Raw genomic sequence first — 17,536 nt, 5'->3', positions numbered from 1 at the left:
AAACACCAGCAAAGCACTGAAGACGGATTCCTGGACCTGAGGACCTGCAAGGCAAGGGGACCAAGTCCAAGAGTCACGATAATGTCCAGGGGGGGCAGGAAATACTGGATGAAGGTGCAAGGAAGCTGCCTCCAGATGGAAGAAGCTTGGAATTCTGCAACAATGAAGAGGACTAGGAACTTCTCCTTCGGATGGAAGATGTCCCATGTCGCGATGAAGGTTGCAGAAGTGTTCCCATGTAGAGATACTAAACAAGCCTTGCTAGCTGCAAGGGTTGTGGTAGAGGTTTTAGGTGCTGCTGGGAACCAGGAAGGACCAGGATGTCGCCCCTTGGAGGAGGAGAAAGAGGGGGCGCTCAGCAACTCAGAGAGCCCCCACAGAAGCAAGCAGCACCCGCAGAAGTACCCAAACAGGCACTTAGAAGATTTGTGAACCAGAGCTGGATCAGAGTCACAAAGGAGGGTCCCACGACGTCGGAGGCCAACTCAGCGGGTTGAGCACTGCAGGACAGAGTGCTGGGGACCCAGGCTAGGCTGTGCATGAAGGAAATCCTGGAAGAGTGCACAGGAGCTGGAGCAGCAGCAAATCATGCAGTACACAGGTTTGCAGTCTAGCGTGGGGAGGCAAGGACTTACCTCCACCAAACTTGGACTGAAGGATCACTGGACTGTGGGAGTCACTTGAATAGAGTTCCTGTGTTCCAGGGACCATGCTCGTCAGGATGAGAGGGGACCCAGAGGACCGGTGGTGCAGTCTTTTGGTGCCTGCGTTAGCAGGGGAAATATTCGGTCGACCCATGGGAGATTTCTTCTTGGCTTCCAGTACTGGGTGAAGGCAGGTGATCCCCAGAGCATACACCACCAGGAAACAGTCGAGAAAGCCGGCAGGATGAGGCGCTACAATGTAGCTGGTAGTCGCCTTGCTACTTTGTTGCGGTTTTGCAGGCGTCCTGGAGCAGTCAGCGGTCAATCCTTGGCAGAAGTCGAAGAGGGAGATGCAGAGGAACTCTGGTGAGCTCTTGCATTCATTATCTGAAGAATTCCCCAGAGGAGAGACCCTAAATAGCCAGAAAAGCAGGTTTGGCTACCAAGAAGGAGGATTGGCTACAAAGAAAGGTAAGAGCCTATCAGAGGGGGTCTCTGATGTCACCTGCTGGCACTGGCCACTCAGAGCAGTCCAGTGTGCCCCCAACACCTCTGTTTCCAAGATGGCAGAGGTCTGGGACACACTGGAGGAGCTCTGGGCACCTCCCCTGGGGGGTACTGGTCAGGGGAGTTGCCCCTCCCCTTTCCTTTGTCCAGTTTTGCGCCAGAACAGGGCTGGGGGATCCCTGAACCAGTGTAGACTGGCTTATGCAGAGATAGGCACCATCTGTGCCCATCAAAGCATTTCCAGAGGCTGGGGGAGGCTACTCCTCCCCAGTCCTTCACACCTATTTCCAAAGGGAGAGGGTGTAACACCCTCTCTCAGAGGAAATCCTTTGTTCTGCCTTCCTGGGCCAGGGCTGCCTGGAACCCAGGAGGGCAGAATCCTGTCTGAAGGGTTGGCAGCAGCAGCTGCAGTGGGAACCCCGGAAAGGCAGTTTGGCAGTACCCGGGTTCTGTGCTAGAGACTGGTATTTGGGTGACAGTTCCATGATCTTAGACATGTTACATGGCCATGTTCGGAGGTACCATTGTGATGCTATACACAGGTAGTGACCTATGTATAGTGCACGCGTGTTATGGTGTCCCCGCACTCACAAAGTCCGGGGAATTTTCCCTGAACGATATGGGGGCACTTTGGCTAGTGCAAGGGTGCCCACACACTAAGTAACTTGGCACCTAACCTTCACTAAGTGAAGGTTAGACATATAGGTGACTTATAAGTTACTTATGTGCACTGAAAAATGGCTGTGGAATAACATGGACATTATTTCACTCAGGCTGCAGTGGCAGGCCTGTGTAAGAATTGTCTGAGCTCCCTATGGGTGGCAAAAGAAATGCTGCAGCCCCTAGGGATCTCCTGGAACCCCAATACCCTGGGGACCTTAGTACCATATACAAGGGAATTATATGGGTGTACCAGTGTGCTAATGAGAATTGGTAAATTTAGTCACTAGCCTGCAGTGACAAATTTAGAAAGCAGAGAGAGCATAAACACTGAGGTTCTGGTTAGCAGAGCCTCAGTGATACAGTTAGGCACCACACAGGGAACACTTACAGGACACATACTATGAGCACTGAGGTCCTGCCTGGCAGGATCCCAGTGACACAAGGGCTACAGTGAAATATGGGGGTAACATGCCAGGCAAGATGGTACTTTCCTACAGGCTTGGTGCCCAGAGTGCTTCATCCTGCCAAGGACTGGGGTAGTGGATGCTGTTCTCCACTGGTTCTGGAGGGGGCTTGGTGCCCAGAGTGCCTCATCCTACCAAGGACTAGGGTAGTGGATGCTGTTCTCCACTGGTTCTGGAGGGGGCTTGGTGCCCAGAGTGCTTCATCCTGCCATGGACTGGGGTTAGTGGATGATGTTCTCCACAGGATCTGGAGGAGGCATGGTGCACAGAGTGCTGCACATGGGGTGTGGCTGTTCCCATTCCCTCACCTGGGTGTCTGAGCCACGAGATTTTCTGGGAACAGGTGGCATGATACTCTATGGAGGCAGAGACACACTCCACCCTGCGGCGACTTAGCCTACCCACTGCTGGTACTGCCAGTGCTGGTTGTGGTGCCTCATGTTGTGTGTGCAGGGTCCAGGACATCTCCTGCAGCCTCGGACGACTGCCCACTGGGGATGATGCTGATGTTGGCTGTGGTGGCACTGGCTGGACATGTCGCGGGGCAGGTAGCGGTGGATGCAGTGTTGGATGCGGCTGTGTCTGCGGCAGAGATGCTGCCGGTGGTGCAGGTGTCAGCACCTGGGGAGGGAGACAGCAGGACGTCTTCTGCAGCCTCGGACGGCTGCCCACTGGGGATGATGCTGGGGACTGCAGCAGAGGCAGCAGACGTGCAGGTGGCAGTGCAGGTGGCAGTGGTTGCGGCGGTGGCCACCACCGTACAGGTTGCTGTTCTGTCTTGCAGAAGGGGTGACACCAGTCCCTCACCCGAAGGCTCCGTGCCCTGAACTGACTTCCCTTTGGCCTTGTGTCCCTTCCCCACCTCGGAGGTTGCTGCTGGGACCTTGGCACTGTCCTCTTTTGTCTTGAAGGAGGCCTTGCTGGGTGGTTGGTGCGGTTTTTCCCTACGGCATGTGGGCCCCTTCTTCACCTTGGCGGGTGGCGGAATATGGTGATCCTTGGCCTCACTAGGTGGCACACTGGCAGCCCTGATGAGTGCCGCCCGCAATGTTACTGGACTTGCAGGAACCACAGTGCTCGAGGATTTTGTGGCTGAGGTGCTGGGCTGGGATCTGGACATCCTGGCCCTAGGGGAAGGACGGGGGAAGGTGTAGGGAAGAGGTTAATGGAAGCCAGGAAACGTTTTTTAGACACACTGGGATGGGAAGATGGAGGGGGTTTGGGAGTGGAGGAAGAGGTAGTGGTTGTAGGAGGTGTACGTCTGCTGAGCTTGGGTGAGGGTGCATGGGTTGGAGGCTGTTGTGAGGTGGATGCCTGTTGAGTGGGTGTGTGCCTGCGTTTGTGTACTTTGGGAGGAGGGCGCACAAACACACTGGGAGAGGACACAGGGGACTTGTGAATGTTAGTGGGGGTGGTGATTGCACGTGAGCGATGTGTGGTGATGGGTGTGCTGGTGATGGAGGTAGTGGCTGAGGATGTAGTGCATGCAGATTTGAGTGGAGATGAGACTGGGAGGGAGGTGGAGGACGTGGAGGAGGGGGACACAGTGGAGGCAGTGGATGTTGGTGTGTCTGCATGGGTATGGTGCTTGTGTGAGTGCCTGTGGGATGTGTGGTGCTTATTTGCCTGAGCCACTTTTGTGTGTTGATGAGTGTGAATGCTGGTCTGATGGTGTGCTTGGGATAGGCTGAAGTAAAAGGGATTGGGTCTGGGTAGTGGAAGTTGGAGGGGGGATGATGGACACATGGACAATGGCTGCCATCAGTGCTGAGGCCAGAGCCAGAAATGCTCTCTGTTGGGCTGCCACGCCAGAATGAATGCCCTCCAGGTATGCATTTGTTTGCTGCAAATGCCTCTTGACACCCTGGATGGCATTCAAAATGATTGACTGCCCAACAGTGAGGGAACTCAGGAGGTCAATAGCCTCCTCACTGAGGGCTGACTGGGGCAGGGCCTGAGGTGCCTGGGGCGAAGCAGATGCCCACCCTCCTGGGTGAGCGGGCATGGGAAACACTCTGAGGGGCTGCTGGGAGGGTGGTGCTGGTGGGGTGGTGACGGCTGTACCTGTTGTTGCGGTGAGCACAGAGGTGCCCACCACCGGTGCCCACCTCAAGGGAGCTCCTATCAGAGGAGGAGTCGCTGTCGCTGGTGTCTCCTCCTGTTCCAGTCGTGGAGCGCCCCTCGGCCTCTGTCCCAATGGTGCCGTCAGACTCTGTACATTCCCCCTCCTGGGCCATGTGGGCTGAAGCTCCCTCCTGCTCCGATGCCAATGCTCCTCCACCAGATGATGCTAATGCACACAAGGACAGGGTGACAAAACAAAAAGGTGGGGGAAGGACAGAGGAGACACATGGTCAATGCCAACAACAACACCACCGTTGGTGGACACAACACACAGGGAGCAGCCCTATGCACTAGGCAATGCACTAACTGTTCTTGGGAAATTCACCTGCCCATGGGGTACTGTGCCTAAGCCCATTTGATGCACACCTGGAACCCATAGGAGTCTGACTAGGTGTAGATGGCAACTACCACTTTTGGGGTTGGAGTGCCACAGAGCCTGCCTAACAATGGACCCACCCTAGCAAGTTTGCCCTGGCCTAGGGGAACCTACAGCCCACTTCCCCCACCCAGACACCTCATACAGTGCACAGAGTCAGCTGAATGAGACTTTACTCACCCCCTTGTGGCTGCTGTGATGCCCTCAAGCACCCATCCAACTCAGGATATGCCACCGCCAGGATGCAGTACATCGGGGGGGTCATTGTGCGACAGGCACCCCTTCCACTTTGGGAGGCCATCTTCTTGCTCCAGCAGCGCAGGTCCTCCCATCTTTTGCGGCAGTGGGTGCTCCGTCTATGGTAGACCCCCAGGGTCCGCACTTCCTTGGCGATGGCATGCCAAATACCCTTCTTCTGGTGGGCGCTGACCTAGAGGAAAAGTGAAGTAAGAATGGATTTTACTCCCCCGTCTGTTTCTTCCTACTCATTGGCCTCAACTTCCCACCCTGGCCCAGAAACACATACACTGACCATCCTCACATGCTGGCCTCAGCCCACCCCCGTCTCTTCCATCCACCCCACTCCATACATTCATGTCCCATCCATCATGCTCACAGTGTACTCACCTGTGACTGGAGGACCGTAGAGTAGCGTGAACTGGGGGAGGACCCCAGCCACCAGGTTGTCCAACTCCTCCGCGGTGAAGGCAGGGGCCCTTTCCCCATACACTGTAGCCATTGTCGCTTCCAGACTCAGGTCACAGCAGCACTTGCAGTGTAGGTCCTCTCCTGTTGAAGGTCAGGTATCAAGTGAGTGAACAGATAGAAAATGGCGGTTACATCCGCGGTGGTGCGTACCGTCACTGCCGGCGTACATCGTCATTGGCTCCTGGAACCCACAGGGCCAATGATAACCAATGCTGAATTGCGCCGCGGTCTTCGTCCGCCTACCGCGATGCTGCACAATGCCAGTGCAGTTACCTAATTTCCCCTTTTCCATCCTGACAAGTCAGGCAGCCGCCATTTTAGGGGGCAACATGGCTGGACAATGTGGCAGTGGGTATGGCGATAATAAGGACTAGACTGCTTGAGTGGGTGAAAATCAGTGATTTTATTTACAGTTCATAAAGGATGAATTGTTCAAGCGTATACGGTGGTGTGCTTTTCATAATAGGATGTCCCTTCTCTCTTTTCCAGGTCCCCTCTTAACTGGCGAAGATGTTCTTCTCAGGCTCCCAGACGTACCAAAAATAAGAGGGGCGGAGCTATGGGTAAGTCGAGATGGTATAGAGATGGAAGTCTTATTAATAGTATAAGAGAGAGAGACACAGAGAGAGAGAGAGAGAGAGAGAGAGAGAGAGAGAGAGAGAGAGAGAGAGAGAGAGAGAGAGAGAGACCCCTTTTTGAAAAGTGTGTTAAGTTTGAAATCAGCGTGTGCAGGAACCAATCACCTCTTAGTGTCCTCTTAGAACTAGTTTCTGTCCCTAGGTGCTTTTTAAGTCCTGGTAAGTAGTGCTCTTTAGTTCTATGTTTTTACTCTTTTCTTATGGTTATCTTATGTCCTCATACTCTTCTTTCAACTCATTACTGCCTTTTCCTCCTCCCCCTTCCCTCTCCAGATTCCCTCTCTCGTCTCCCTGTAATACCTCTTCCCTCCCCTCTCCTGCCGTCACTCTCCCCTTTTCTTTAATAGAGCTTGTCCTTTATAAAGGACCGTACCTTGGTTAGCCACGTCCCTCCTGGGACGTGGCGGAATTCACGTCCTTCGGCTCTCCTCTCGGTCCGAGCTTGGTTTTTCGCCTCCAGGGGGTCGTCGCTGGTCCGGTTTCTCCTGGGGTCTTCCGTCCTTTCGCCTCTTTCCCGTTCGTCTTTGTCGGCGTTTCTTCCTTCTCCTGCGCCGCGCGCGCGGAGTCCGCTGTCTTTTTCAATGCATTTGGGAACCCGGATATCCAGGTTCCCTGGGATGTTTCCGGCGTCCCCGTCACCATGGGAACCGGGCGTGGCGTCGTCTACGCCACAGAATCGGGACTCCGTTCCAGATTCTGTGAAGCTGGGAGCCGGAATATCCGATAACCGGCTACAGGCAACTAACTGCATCACAGCACTTTTGGGCAGGAATACGGACTGACAGCGCCACACACCGATTACATCACAATTGTTCAAAACACCCTTGTGCAAGCTATGTGGTGCATGACCCTCTGCTCACCCTTCTCCTCCATAGGGCACATCCGCTGGGGCAGATGATGAGATGGCGTTATCCTCTGGTATACAGACCCCTGGTGGACCTGTCAAAAATGGAAGACAGACACATCATTATCACCTACAGACTTGATTGTGCCACAATCCATGAACTGTGTGCTCAGTTGGAGCCAGACCTGATGTCAGCTATCCGCCATACCACCGGAATCCCCCCTCTAATGCAGGTCCTGTCAGTACTCCATTACCTAGCCAGTGGGTCCTTTCAAACAACAGTGGCCATGGCATCAGGGATGTCACAGCCAATGTTCTCTAATGTGTTATCCAGAGTGTTGTCTGCCCTGCTGAAACACATGAGCAGCCCCAAGGTGGAGGATTTGCCCACAGTGAAAGGTGACTTCTATGCCCTGGGACATATCCCCAACATCATTGGTGCCATTGATGGTACACATGTGGCATTTGTCCCACCCCGCAGGAATGAACAGGTGTACAGGAACCACAAAAGCTACCATTCCATGAATGTGCAGATGGTGTGTTTGGCAGACCATTACATCTCCCATATGAATGCCAAGTATCCTGGCTCAGTGCATGATGCTTACATTTTGAGGAATAGCAGCATCCCTTATGTGATGGGGCAACTCCAGAGGCACCGTGTATGGCTAATAGGTGAGCTCAAGGTCCCCACACAGTTTGAATAGATGTCTGGGTATGGGAGAGTCCCTAAGGGTTGGTGGGTGTCAAACAGTTTTCCCTCAATATTTGCAGGTGACTCTGGTTACCCCAACCTGTCATGGCTACTGACCCCAGTGAGGAATCCCAGGACAAGGGCATAGGAACGCTACAATGAGGCACATGGGTGAACTAGGAGGATAATAGAGCGGACTTTCGGCCTTCTGAAGGCCACTTTACGGTGCTTCCATCTGACAGGTGGCTCCCTATATTACTCACCGAAGAAGGTGTGCCAGATAATCATGGCATGCTGTATGTTGCACAACCTGGCTTTGCAACACCAGGTGCCTTTTCTGCAGGAGGATGGGCCTGATGTTGGTCTTGTGGCAGCTGTGGAGCCTGTGGACAGTGAGGAAGAGGAGGCAGAAGAAGAAGATATGGACAACCGAAACAACTTCATCATGAAATACTTCCAATGAGACATAGGTAAGAGACTGGCACTGCTCCTCTCATATCATAGGACATTGCATGATTCTGCCTTTTTACCTCTGTCTGTAGACCCTGACAGTTCACTTTAGCTTTCCATTTCACAGATCTGGGTACCACTTTCTGCCTTCTGCTATGTTTACTGCTGCCCAACAATTGTCGAACATTGGTATGTGAAAATGAACATTGACATTGCTATTTGTCAGAGAGGTTGTAATAACACACTTGTAAAAGTACAGACTTACTCTAGATTGTTTTGTGATTCAAGGGTGTTCCTTTAAGTGCTATTCAGTGGAGGGGTATGTGCAATGGGCTGGGGGGATGGTGGAGAAATGTCCATGGTGGAGTCCAGTCTATTGGTATTACAGGTGCATTGTCCAGGGGGGCATAGGAGGTGGAGTCATGGCAGTTCAAGGTTGTCAGGGTGATATAGTTGGACAGAAGGGTGACAATGAGGAGAGTCTTATTTCCTCGCGGGGGTCTTGGCAATGTTCTCTGTCTTGTACCTGGATCTCAGGGACCGTTTGTGGGGTGATTCTCCTTCTGCAGGGGGTGGGGTGCTGGTGATCTGTGGTTCCTGTGGCGGGACCTCCTTTCCACTAGCGCAGGCAGATGTTGAAGGCTGTTCATCTTTCAGGCTAGTGTCAGGGGCCCGTTGGTGTGCCACAGTGTCCCCCATGGTGTTGGCCATGTCTGCCAGCACCCCTCCAATGGTGACCAGGGTGGTGTTAATGGACTTCAAGTCCTCCCTGATCCCTGGGTACTGTTCCTCCTGCAGCCGCTGGGTCTCCTGAAACTTGGCCGGTACCATGCCTATGGTCTCCCGGGAATGGTGGTATTCTCCCATGATGTTGGAGAGTGCCTCGTGGAGAGTGGGTTCCCTGTGCCTGTCCTCCCCCTGTCGCACAGCAGTCCTCCCAGCTTCCCTGTTGTCCTGTGCCTCTATCCCCTGAACCGTGTGCCCACTGCCACTGACCCCAGGTCCCTGATTGTCTTGGGTTAGTGGGGTTGCCTCGGGTCCCTGTAGTGGTGGACACACTGCTGATTGACGTGTCCTGGGGACAGAGGGATGGGCCTGTAGGGTGGGTGCTGTGGTGTTTTTTCCTGAAGGGGAAGGCTCAGTGGTGGTTTGTGACTGTGGGAGGGGAACCGACTGTCCAGAGGTCCCCGATGGGCCGGGCTGGTCATCTTGATCCAGGCATGCAGAGCTGCTGTCGTCACTGTGGGCTTCTTCTGTGGGGGAACTGGATATGGCTGGCACCTCCTGTCCGGTGACGTTGGGTAGGGGTCCTGTTGGGGTGTAAATGCATAGTTATTGTATCTGTGTGTGCCATCTTGTGCAATGGGTGAGTTACCCTCTACTCCTGTGCTTGCATTATTGTCCCTTGTGTGATTGGTGATTTTGGGGCCTGGGTGAGTCTCTCTAGTAGACATGCTTTGGTGATGGGTGACCATGCATTGGTGTTACATGCAGGGCTTGGTTTTGGGATGTGTGGGTTGTGATAGTGGGGTATCTGTGGGGTGTTGGGGTGATGGGTGTGAGGGTAGGGGTAGGAGTTTGTGATGGCATGCAGGTAGGATGGGGGGATAAAGTAGTAAAGATATGACTTACCAGAGTCCAGTCCTCCTGCTACTCCTGCAAGGCCCTCAGGATCCATGATTGCCAAGACTTGCTCCTCCCATGTTGTTAGTTGTGGGGGAGGAGGTGGGGTCCACCGCCAGTCCTCTGTACGGCTACCTGGTGTCTGGATACCACGGAACGTACCTTCCCCCGTAGGTTGTTCTACCTCTTCTTGATGGCATCCCATGTTCTTGGATGCTGCCCCACTGCGTTGACCCTGTCGACAATTCTCCGCCATAGCTCAATATTCCTTGCAATGGACGTCTGTTGCACCTGTGATCCGAATAGCTGTGGCTCTACCCGGATGATTTCCTCTACCATGACCCTGAGCTCCTCCTCAGAAAACCTGGGGTGTCTTTGAGGTGCCATAATGTGGTGTGGGTGATGTGCGAGGTGATGTTTGTTGTGCTGTGTGATGTGTTGTTGTGGTGTGTGTTCTTTGAGGTGCGTGGATGTTGTATGAGTGATGGTGTTGTGTGCCTGTGGATGCTGATGTTATGTTTGCTATTCTCTCTCTCTCTGCTTCTTTCAAAAATGTTGTTGTATGGGGTTGTGGGTAATGTGGGTGTGTGTTTTATAGTGGTGTGAATGTGTGTGTTTGGTGTGTGTATGTGTATCAGGTGTGTGTATTTTGAATTGTCCAATGTGGTTGTGTTTTGTAAATGTGTGCATATTTTGAGTGAGGCGGTGTGTACCACCAATGGATTACCGCGGTTGAATGACCGCCGCGTTGATTCGTTTGTCGTGATAGTGTGGTCGTATTCTTGTTGGTGTGACGGTGTAGGTTTTGCTATCACCAGTTTAATACTGACCTTTGGTGTGGTCGACTTGTGTGGGTGTCTGTATTGTGGCGGATTATGAGATGTGGGTCGTAATACCTGTAGCAGATTTCTGGCGCGGCCATGGTATCTTGACGGCCGTCAGCACGGCGGTAAGCGGGATTTAGCGCCAGGGTTGTAACGAGGGCCTGTGTCTAAAATATGGCTAAAATAGCTATACAACAATGTCATTCAGTTTGGAGTGGGTTGTTTAAAGCTTTGCTAGAAGACCATCACATGTTTACAAATAATGGGCCAGAATCCCACTATACTGCCTAAACATTTATTAAATATTCCTGAGATCAATACTGAAGAGAAAATGAACACATTGCATATTTTTGATAATAACCTTGTATCCCTCGCATGGGCAGTCTTGTCACATGTGTGGAATGATCCTGTTGGCTCAAATACATTGCTACATGTTATTAAGGATTCATAAGTTGTGCAAATACCAACTAAAACAGTTCTTACGTGTTTTTTGCAAAGTGCATTCTCAGGACTATGCACTGTTTTAAAGCACACAGATAAAAGCAAAAGAGATTGAGAACTCTCTTTATTGAAACCACAAAAGATACTTCTTGCTTGGTGATTGTAGATCAATAGGAACACCACAGTACCTTTAAACATTTGAGTAAAGCCCTACTATTACTGGATGAAAAGTCCTCATCCACCTACAGGCGGCATGCTTCATCAATGGGCTCATCCTGGTACCAAAGTGGGGAATCCTGGTGCCTGCTGCTACCCTTATGAAGAGGAACTCATGAAGTATTATTAAGACTAAGGCCCAGATTTAACATTTTTTCACACAATGCAGCACAGCAAGACAATTCTCTGCTCTGCACTGCATGAAAGGGAGAGGACATGAATATGCCATATCAAATAAAATATGGTGCATTCCTGTCCTCTCCTTGTACTGCCGCACAATCTGAAGCCTGGTGCCAAGGCACTCACCCTTGCACTGTGGTGCAAGGGTGCTTGTGTTACAATCAAGATTGTTTTGTAGCAGGAAGGGACACCTTCCTGCACAAAAACATTCCTTAGAAGTGTATCCTCTTGCAATGGGTGCTGCAGAATGAGGAAACAATGAGGAGCAATAATAAAGATATTTCTCCTTGTTACGCCTCCCCTGGGAAGCATACAGTTCTGATGCATTCCCTGGTTAACCAGTGTTGGTAAATCTGGGAATGATTCAGAATCCATGGATGGGTGAGTTGGAACACCCACGCGCCACCCATGTAATGCCTTCCCAGCGCAGTGTAATGTAAGGCAGCGTCTTGGTCGTCCTTCTGTTCCACCACAATTACCAAGCCACACAGTGTCGAGTAGGGTGCCGCTGTGTGGCATGGTAAATCTCATTCTAGATTTTGCATCACGCTGCATTGCTTTATATGGCAGAATGCAGCACATATGGAAAGAAGAATAAATGAGGGGAAATAGTTATTTCTCCTCGTTATGCCTCACCTCAAGAGGCATAAGGTTTTGGCGCATCCCCAGTTTTACACGGTTTTGTGAATCTGGGTGTCAATAGTCACCTTTCCTCGGGATCTGCATGAGGCTCCCTAGGGGACCCACCTCCAGGCACCACAGATTCAGAGAGCTGTTATAGCACTGCTTTGGGAAAGGGACTGCAGGGAAGGAGACCTGAAAAACAAAAGACAAACCAAACTCACACAAAAACACTCTTCTCGCAAGTGTCTGTCAGAGTCACCAGATCCTCGGGGTCTGCGCACGTTCCCAACACGTCCACCACTGAACAGCTCCAAGACTCTGATAGATAAATCACAGAGGCTAAGAGAGTTCAAGAGGGGAAGAGGGGATTAGGAAGGGAAACAGCTGGGAAGGAGACCTGTAGTAAGAAAAAGATTAGAACACACAATATGAAAATTATATCTCCTGAATCAATACTAGACTATGATTCTAAGCATAGTTATTCTGAAAACTAAGAATTTAATTTAAAATGACTAAGGGGCATATTTATACTCTGTTTGCGCCGGATTTGCGTCGTTTTTTTTAACGCAAATCCGACGCAAAACTAACTCCATATTTATACTTTGGCGTTAGACCCGTCTAGCGCCAAAGATCTTGGAGTTTGCGTCATTTTTTAGCGTGGACACCTACCTTGCGTTAATGATATGCAAGGTAGGCGTTCCCTTCTAAAAAATGACTCCAAGGCATGTGCGCCGTATTTACACTCCCGTGCAGAAATGACGCACGGGAGTGGGCGGGCCCTAAAAAATGACGTCCCGCCGCTTTTGTGTCATTTTTTAATGCCTGGTCAGGGCAGGCGTTTAGGGACCTGTGGGCTCGGAAGGAGCCCAGAGGTGCCCTCCCATGCCCCCAGGGACACCCCCTGCCACCCTTGCCCACCCCAGGAGGACGCCCAAGGATGGAGGGACCCATCCCAGGGAACTTAAGGTAAGTTCAGGTAAGTATTTTTTTTTTTTGTGGCATAGGGGGGCCTGATTTGGGCCCCCCTAAATGCCACTATGCCCAATGACCATGCCCAGCAGACATAAGTCCCCTGGGCATGGCCATTGGGCAAGGGGGCATGACTCCTGTCTGTGAGGAGTCATTTGAATGGGGGTTGGGAGTAAAAATAAATGGCGCAAATCGGGTTGAGGCCAATACTTTGCCTCAGACCTGACTTGCCCCATTTTTTTACGCCCAAGCTCCATTTTCCCCTACGCCGGCACTGCCTGGTGTGGGTCATTTTTTTTGACGCACACCAGTCCGCAGTGCCGGCTAACGTCATTCAATAAATAAGGCGCCCGCATGGCGCTTTGGAATGGCGTTAGCCGGCGTTACATTTTTTGACGCACAACTGCGTTGGCGCAGTTGTGCGTCAAAAAGTATAAATATGGCCCTAAGTTTCAAGATGGCCGGGTACCTGTAAGGGAATCAAGATGGATTAAATGAAAATTTTCTTATTCAAGTACTTTCCTTTACATGAGAGTCAGAAAAACATTCTGACTAAATTTTAAACCAGTCATATAAATCCTTTTTTGAGAATGCACACTAGGACCATACAATATTGCATCTAGACACTCTGATCTTCTGTGTACTCTTAAAATGTTTCAACACAAATTGCGCATATTATAGATTTATATATATATATATATATATATATATAGAGTAAGCACCATAAAAGGATTGTGCACCATGAATAACACAATATGGATTTAGGAAAAACAAATCACATAACTTGTCAACTCGAATATTACATGATAAATATCTTAGAATAGTGGCATTCAATAAACAACATGAATTAAACTTGAGGAAAGAATTGTGCGTCTTGTCGATTCGAGTGTCACCATGTAAAAAGCTAAGAAATGGTAGTACGCAATGAATATCAAAGTCAAATCATCATTAAACGAATCGCGCGTCTTGCCGATTCATAAACCATGATGTAAATGCCAAGAAATAACAGCTCACAATGAATATCAAGATCAAAGTACAATTAAACGAATCACGCGTCTTTTGCCGATTCTTAAGCCACCATGTAAATGTCAAGAAATGGTAGCGCGCAATGAACAACAAAGTTAAAACACCATAAAACAAATTGCGCGTCTTGCCGATTCTTAAGCCACCATGTAACTGTCAAGAAATGGTAGCGTGCAATGAATAACAAGATTAAATTATCATGAAACGAATCGCGCGTCTTGCCGATTCGCAAATCACCCTGCAAATGTCAGAAATACTCAAGCGCATATTTCACACGTGCAAAGTACTCTGTCAAATCATAAAAGAATTAGGCCCTAGAACATGAGAATTCTCTATAACGGCGTCGGGAGGCCAGCCCAAACACCGTCTTACCGCCAAGAACAAGGATCTCCAAATGAAGAAGGAAAGTCAGATGTCTGGAAGATCAAATAGGCCACCGGAACATGAGCTCAGGAAGTAGCTGCTGCTCTGCACCAGGACCTCTGAATAGTGAGCACTGGGAGCTGGGCTGGCTCCTTTTTATAGAGTCTTGGCCCAGCCCACAACCACACCCAGGCATGTTGCAGGGAAAGTCTCAAGAAGGCCCTGGAAAGGGACCACACCCTAACACACTCTGAAAGCCTGCATCAATACATTGCAAATGAACAGCATTTGTAAGCACATTAAAAATAAGTCTTCAGGATTGAACTCTGCAATGCAAAAGGTTAAACAACAACATATCAACACAATGCATAAATTACGTTGTTTTGAGAGTGCTGGGTTTTTGCATTCTAGTGGCCAATAGAGCGCGCACTGCCCTGGTGTTGACAGTGTCGCCACAAATCTGCTTATAAATGTATGTAGAACAATTCTTTAATCTTGAGTTTTGGTTCAGTCAAGTGTAATACTAATCAAGGAACAAGTAATCTCTTATCCCATATCTAGCATAGGCAAATGGAAAATAGAGAACTGTGGGCTTTATCTTCTCTTGGAATACCGCACATCAACCACTTAATGATATTCAAGAAAGCTATCATAATATGACGTTCGTTAAATCACAGGAAAACAGCTAGCGTTGAACTTTTCACTATGATACTCTTAATTCAGAGTATCTCAGAGGGCCAGAGGCGCTATCGCATATGAGTTTTTTGATTAATCACCAGTCAAAGTTACATGTAAAACGATTGTCCAGAATACACAAAAAATGTAGGTAACTATTGGCCTCAGATTTACCTATTTATTGTGCAGACCAGTGGCTTCAGTAAGCATCCTGTACCTCCCTCATCCCGCTACGCTTACTGCCAGGACATGGCTTGCCCTTGTTATAAATCAAAGGTTCACTCGCTGACTCGGAGGTTCAGAGGCAACAATGTTGCGGGACAAAGAGGAGGCAGCACCAGGTGGCATTTGGACCCTGTGGGACTCCCTCGCAGCAGGAGCTGGGGAAGTAACCGGGTCTCTAGCGCTTATAGCGCATTCTGCTTTCCCGCCGCGCGGGACAGAGAGGAGGCGGCACCAGGCGGCATTAGGACCCTGTTGGACTCCCTTGCAGCAGGAGCTGGGGTAGTCACCGGGTCTCTAGGGCTTATAGTGCATTCTGCTTTCCCGCCGTGCGGGACAGAGAGGAGGCGGCACCAGGCGGCATTAGGACCCTGTGGGACTCCCTCGCAGCAGGAGCTGGGGGAGTCACCGGGTCTCTGGCATTTATAGCGCATTGTGCTTTCCCGCTGCGCGGGACGCGCCCGGGCGAAACATGGGCCAAGGGCAGGCCCGTCTTGCGCCCGTCATCGAACGTCAGAGGCTGGGCTGGGCCACCCCCCTTTCATCTTGCCGGGGATGGTGAGTTTTGAGAATGCAGCACACATGGAAAGAGGAAACAATGAGGAGAAATTAAAATATTTCTCCTCCTTATGCCACCCCTGCGGAGGCATAGGGCTTTGGTGCTGTTACAGATTTACATCATTTAGTAAATCTGGGGCAGCATCAAAATCCATGGGTGCTGCATGGGAAAACCCACTGCAACACCCATGGAATGCCCTCCAATGCAGAGTAAGGCAGCGCAGCGACTTGTGCTGCCTTGCCTTACTCCATATCTATGCATGGCTGCAGGAGAGTAAAACAAAATGACGCTCCGGTGGCACATGGGGCTTGTAAATATGCCCCATTATTTTTAAAGTCTCCTGTTTTTTAAGAGTTGCAATGAGATAGAGGTACTCTAGGTATGATTAATTCAGTTGCTATTGGTTGATTTTATTTATGTGATTTGGGTTTACTGTTTTATGAGGTTTTATGTGTTGATTTTATAATTTCTCTGTTATTTTGTTATTTTGTGTGCATGTGGTTTTTATGTAACTTATGCTTGTATTCTGATGCTATGTGTTTTTATGGCTGTGGTTATACCCAAATAAAGATTGAGTTCCACAATGCACTCCAACAAACCTTTCCAGAAGCTTCTCCCACCTGCCCAGAGAAGGGCACCCAGGTAGAAAAATAGGACCTTCGGACCCACTCTTCAGTTCACTTTTGGACCTGAAGAAGGACTCCCGGAGGACTGCCTGTTGCTGTGACCTGCTATGGACTCTGCTGTACCTGGAAGGACTGCTTTGCTACCTGTAGTCTTTCCTGAACCCTCAGAGGCCTGCTGTGTTCTTGGGCCCTGCATCTACATCTGCATTGAGGACAACCAGAAGTGACTCTGAAAGCTAGTTTGCTGGCCTTCCGTTGAAGGTTACAGGGACATAACAAGCCCCCACCATCTTGATCCTGAACCCAGCGTGAGTGAGTTCTGAACCCCCAAGAGGTGTCTCACCAGTTATGGATCCTTGGTTATGTTGCTAAATGTGCCCAGATGGACAATTTCCAAAACTGGGCACTTCGGCAAAATTTGCCCAAGAAGCGCTCTGAGAACCAGGAGGAGACCGGGGCCAACCTGCTCACCGATCTGCCAAGGTGCATTACTGATTGGATTGACTTTGTTGCTTCTCCCGCTATGTTCTTCTCCACAGCAGCAAACCAGTTTCAGTGGTCCTTCGCCAAAGGGGTATGTGACCTCCTGTAACTGTATTTGTTTACAGCTCTTTGTTTTGCCCCGCTGGAGCTTTTCAACTTCCATTTTGGTAACTAAGTCCAAAGGCAAAAATCTTCACTATGGCTTCACTCCATGGCCATCTGACAACACTTCCTCTTCGGACACTCCTGCAGCCCTGCCCCGCTGAACTTCTACCATCTCAGACATTTTGCTTCAATACTTTTTCTAAGTCCAAGGTAAGTGCTGACCGGCCCTAATCCACTTCTTGTATCCAACCTAACTCCATCATGGTTGGCCTTAACTTTGAACTTTGACCTGGTCTTGTACAACTAGATCTCTGCGTTTGACACATTGATCTTTTAGGCGCTAGATTTCACTTAAAACTTTAAGGATTCAAAACTCTGGCTTTAGTAGGTTTGGTGTTAAGTAATTTATTTTAATTGACTCTATTTTCTAAATTGGCCTTGTGTTATGTTGCCACTTAATGACTACTTTTGTGCTGTGTAAATACTTTACACAT

Source organism: Pleurodeles waltl, chromosome 12 (assembly GCF_031143425.1).
Source record: "Pleurodeles waltl isolate 20211129_DDA chromosome 12, aPleWal1.hap1.20221129, whole genome shotgun sequence".
Classification (NCBI taxonomy): domain Eukaryota; kingdom Metazoa; phylum Chordata; class Amphibia; order Caudata; family Salamandridae; genus Pleurodeles; species Pleurodeles waltl.
The sequence above is the reverse complement of the archived record's forward strand: the minus strand, read 5'-3'. Positions refer to the sequence as shown.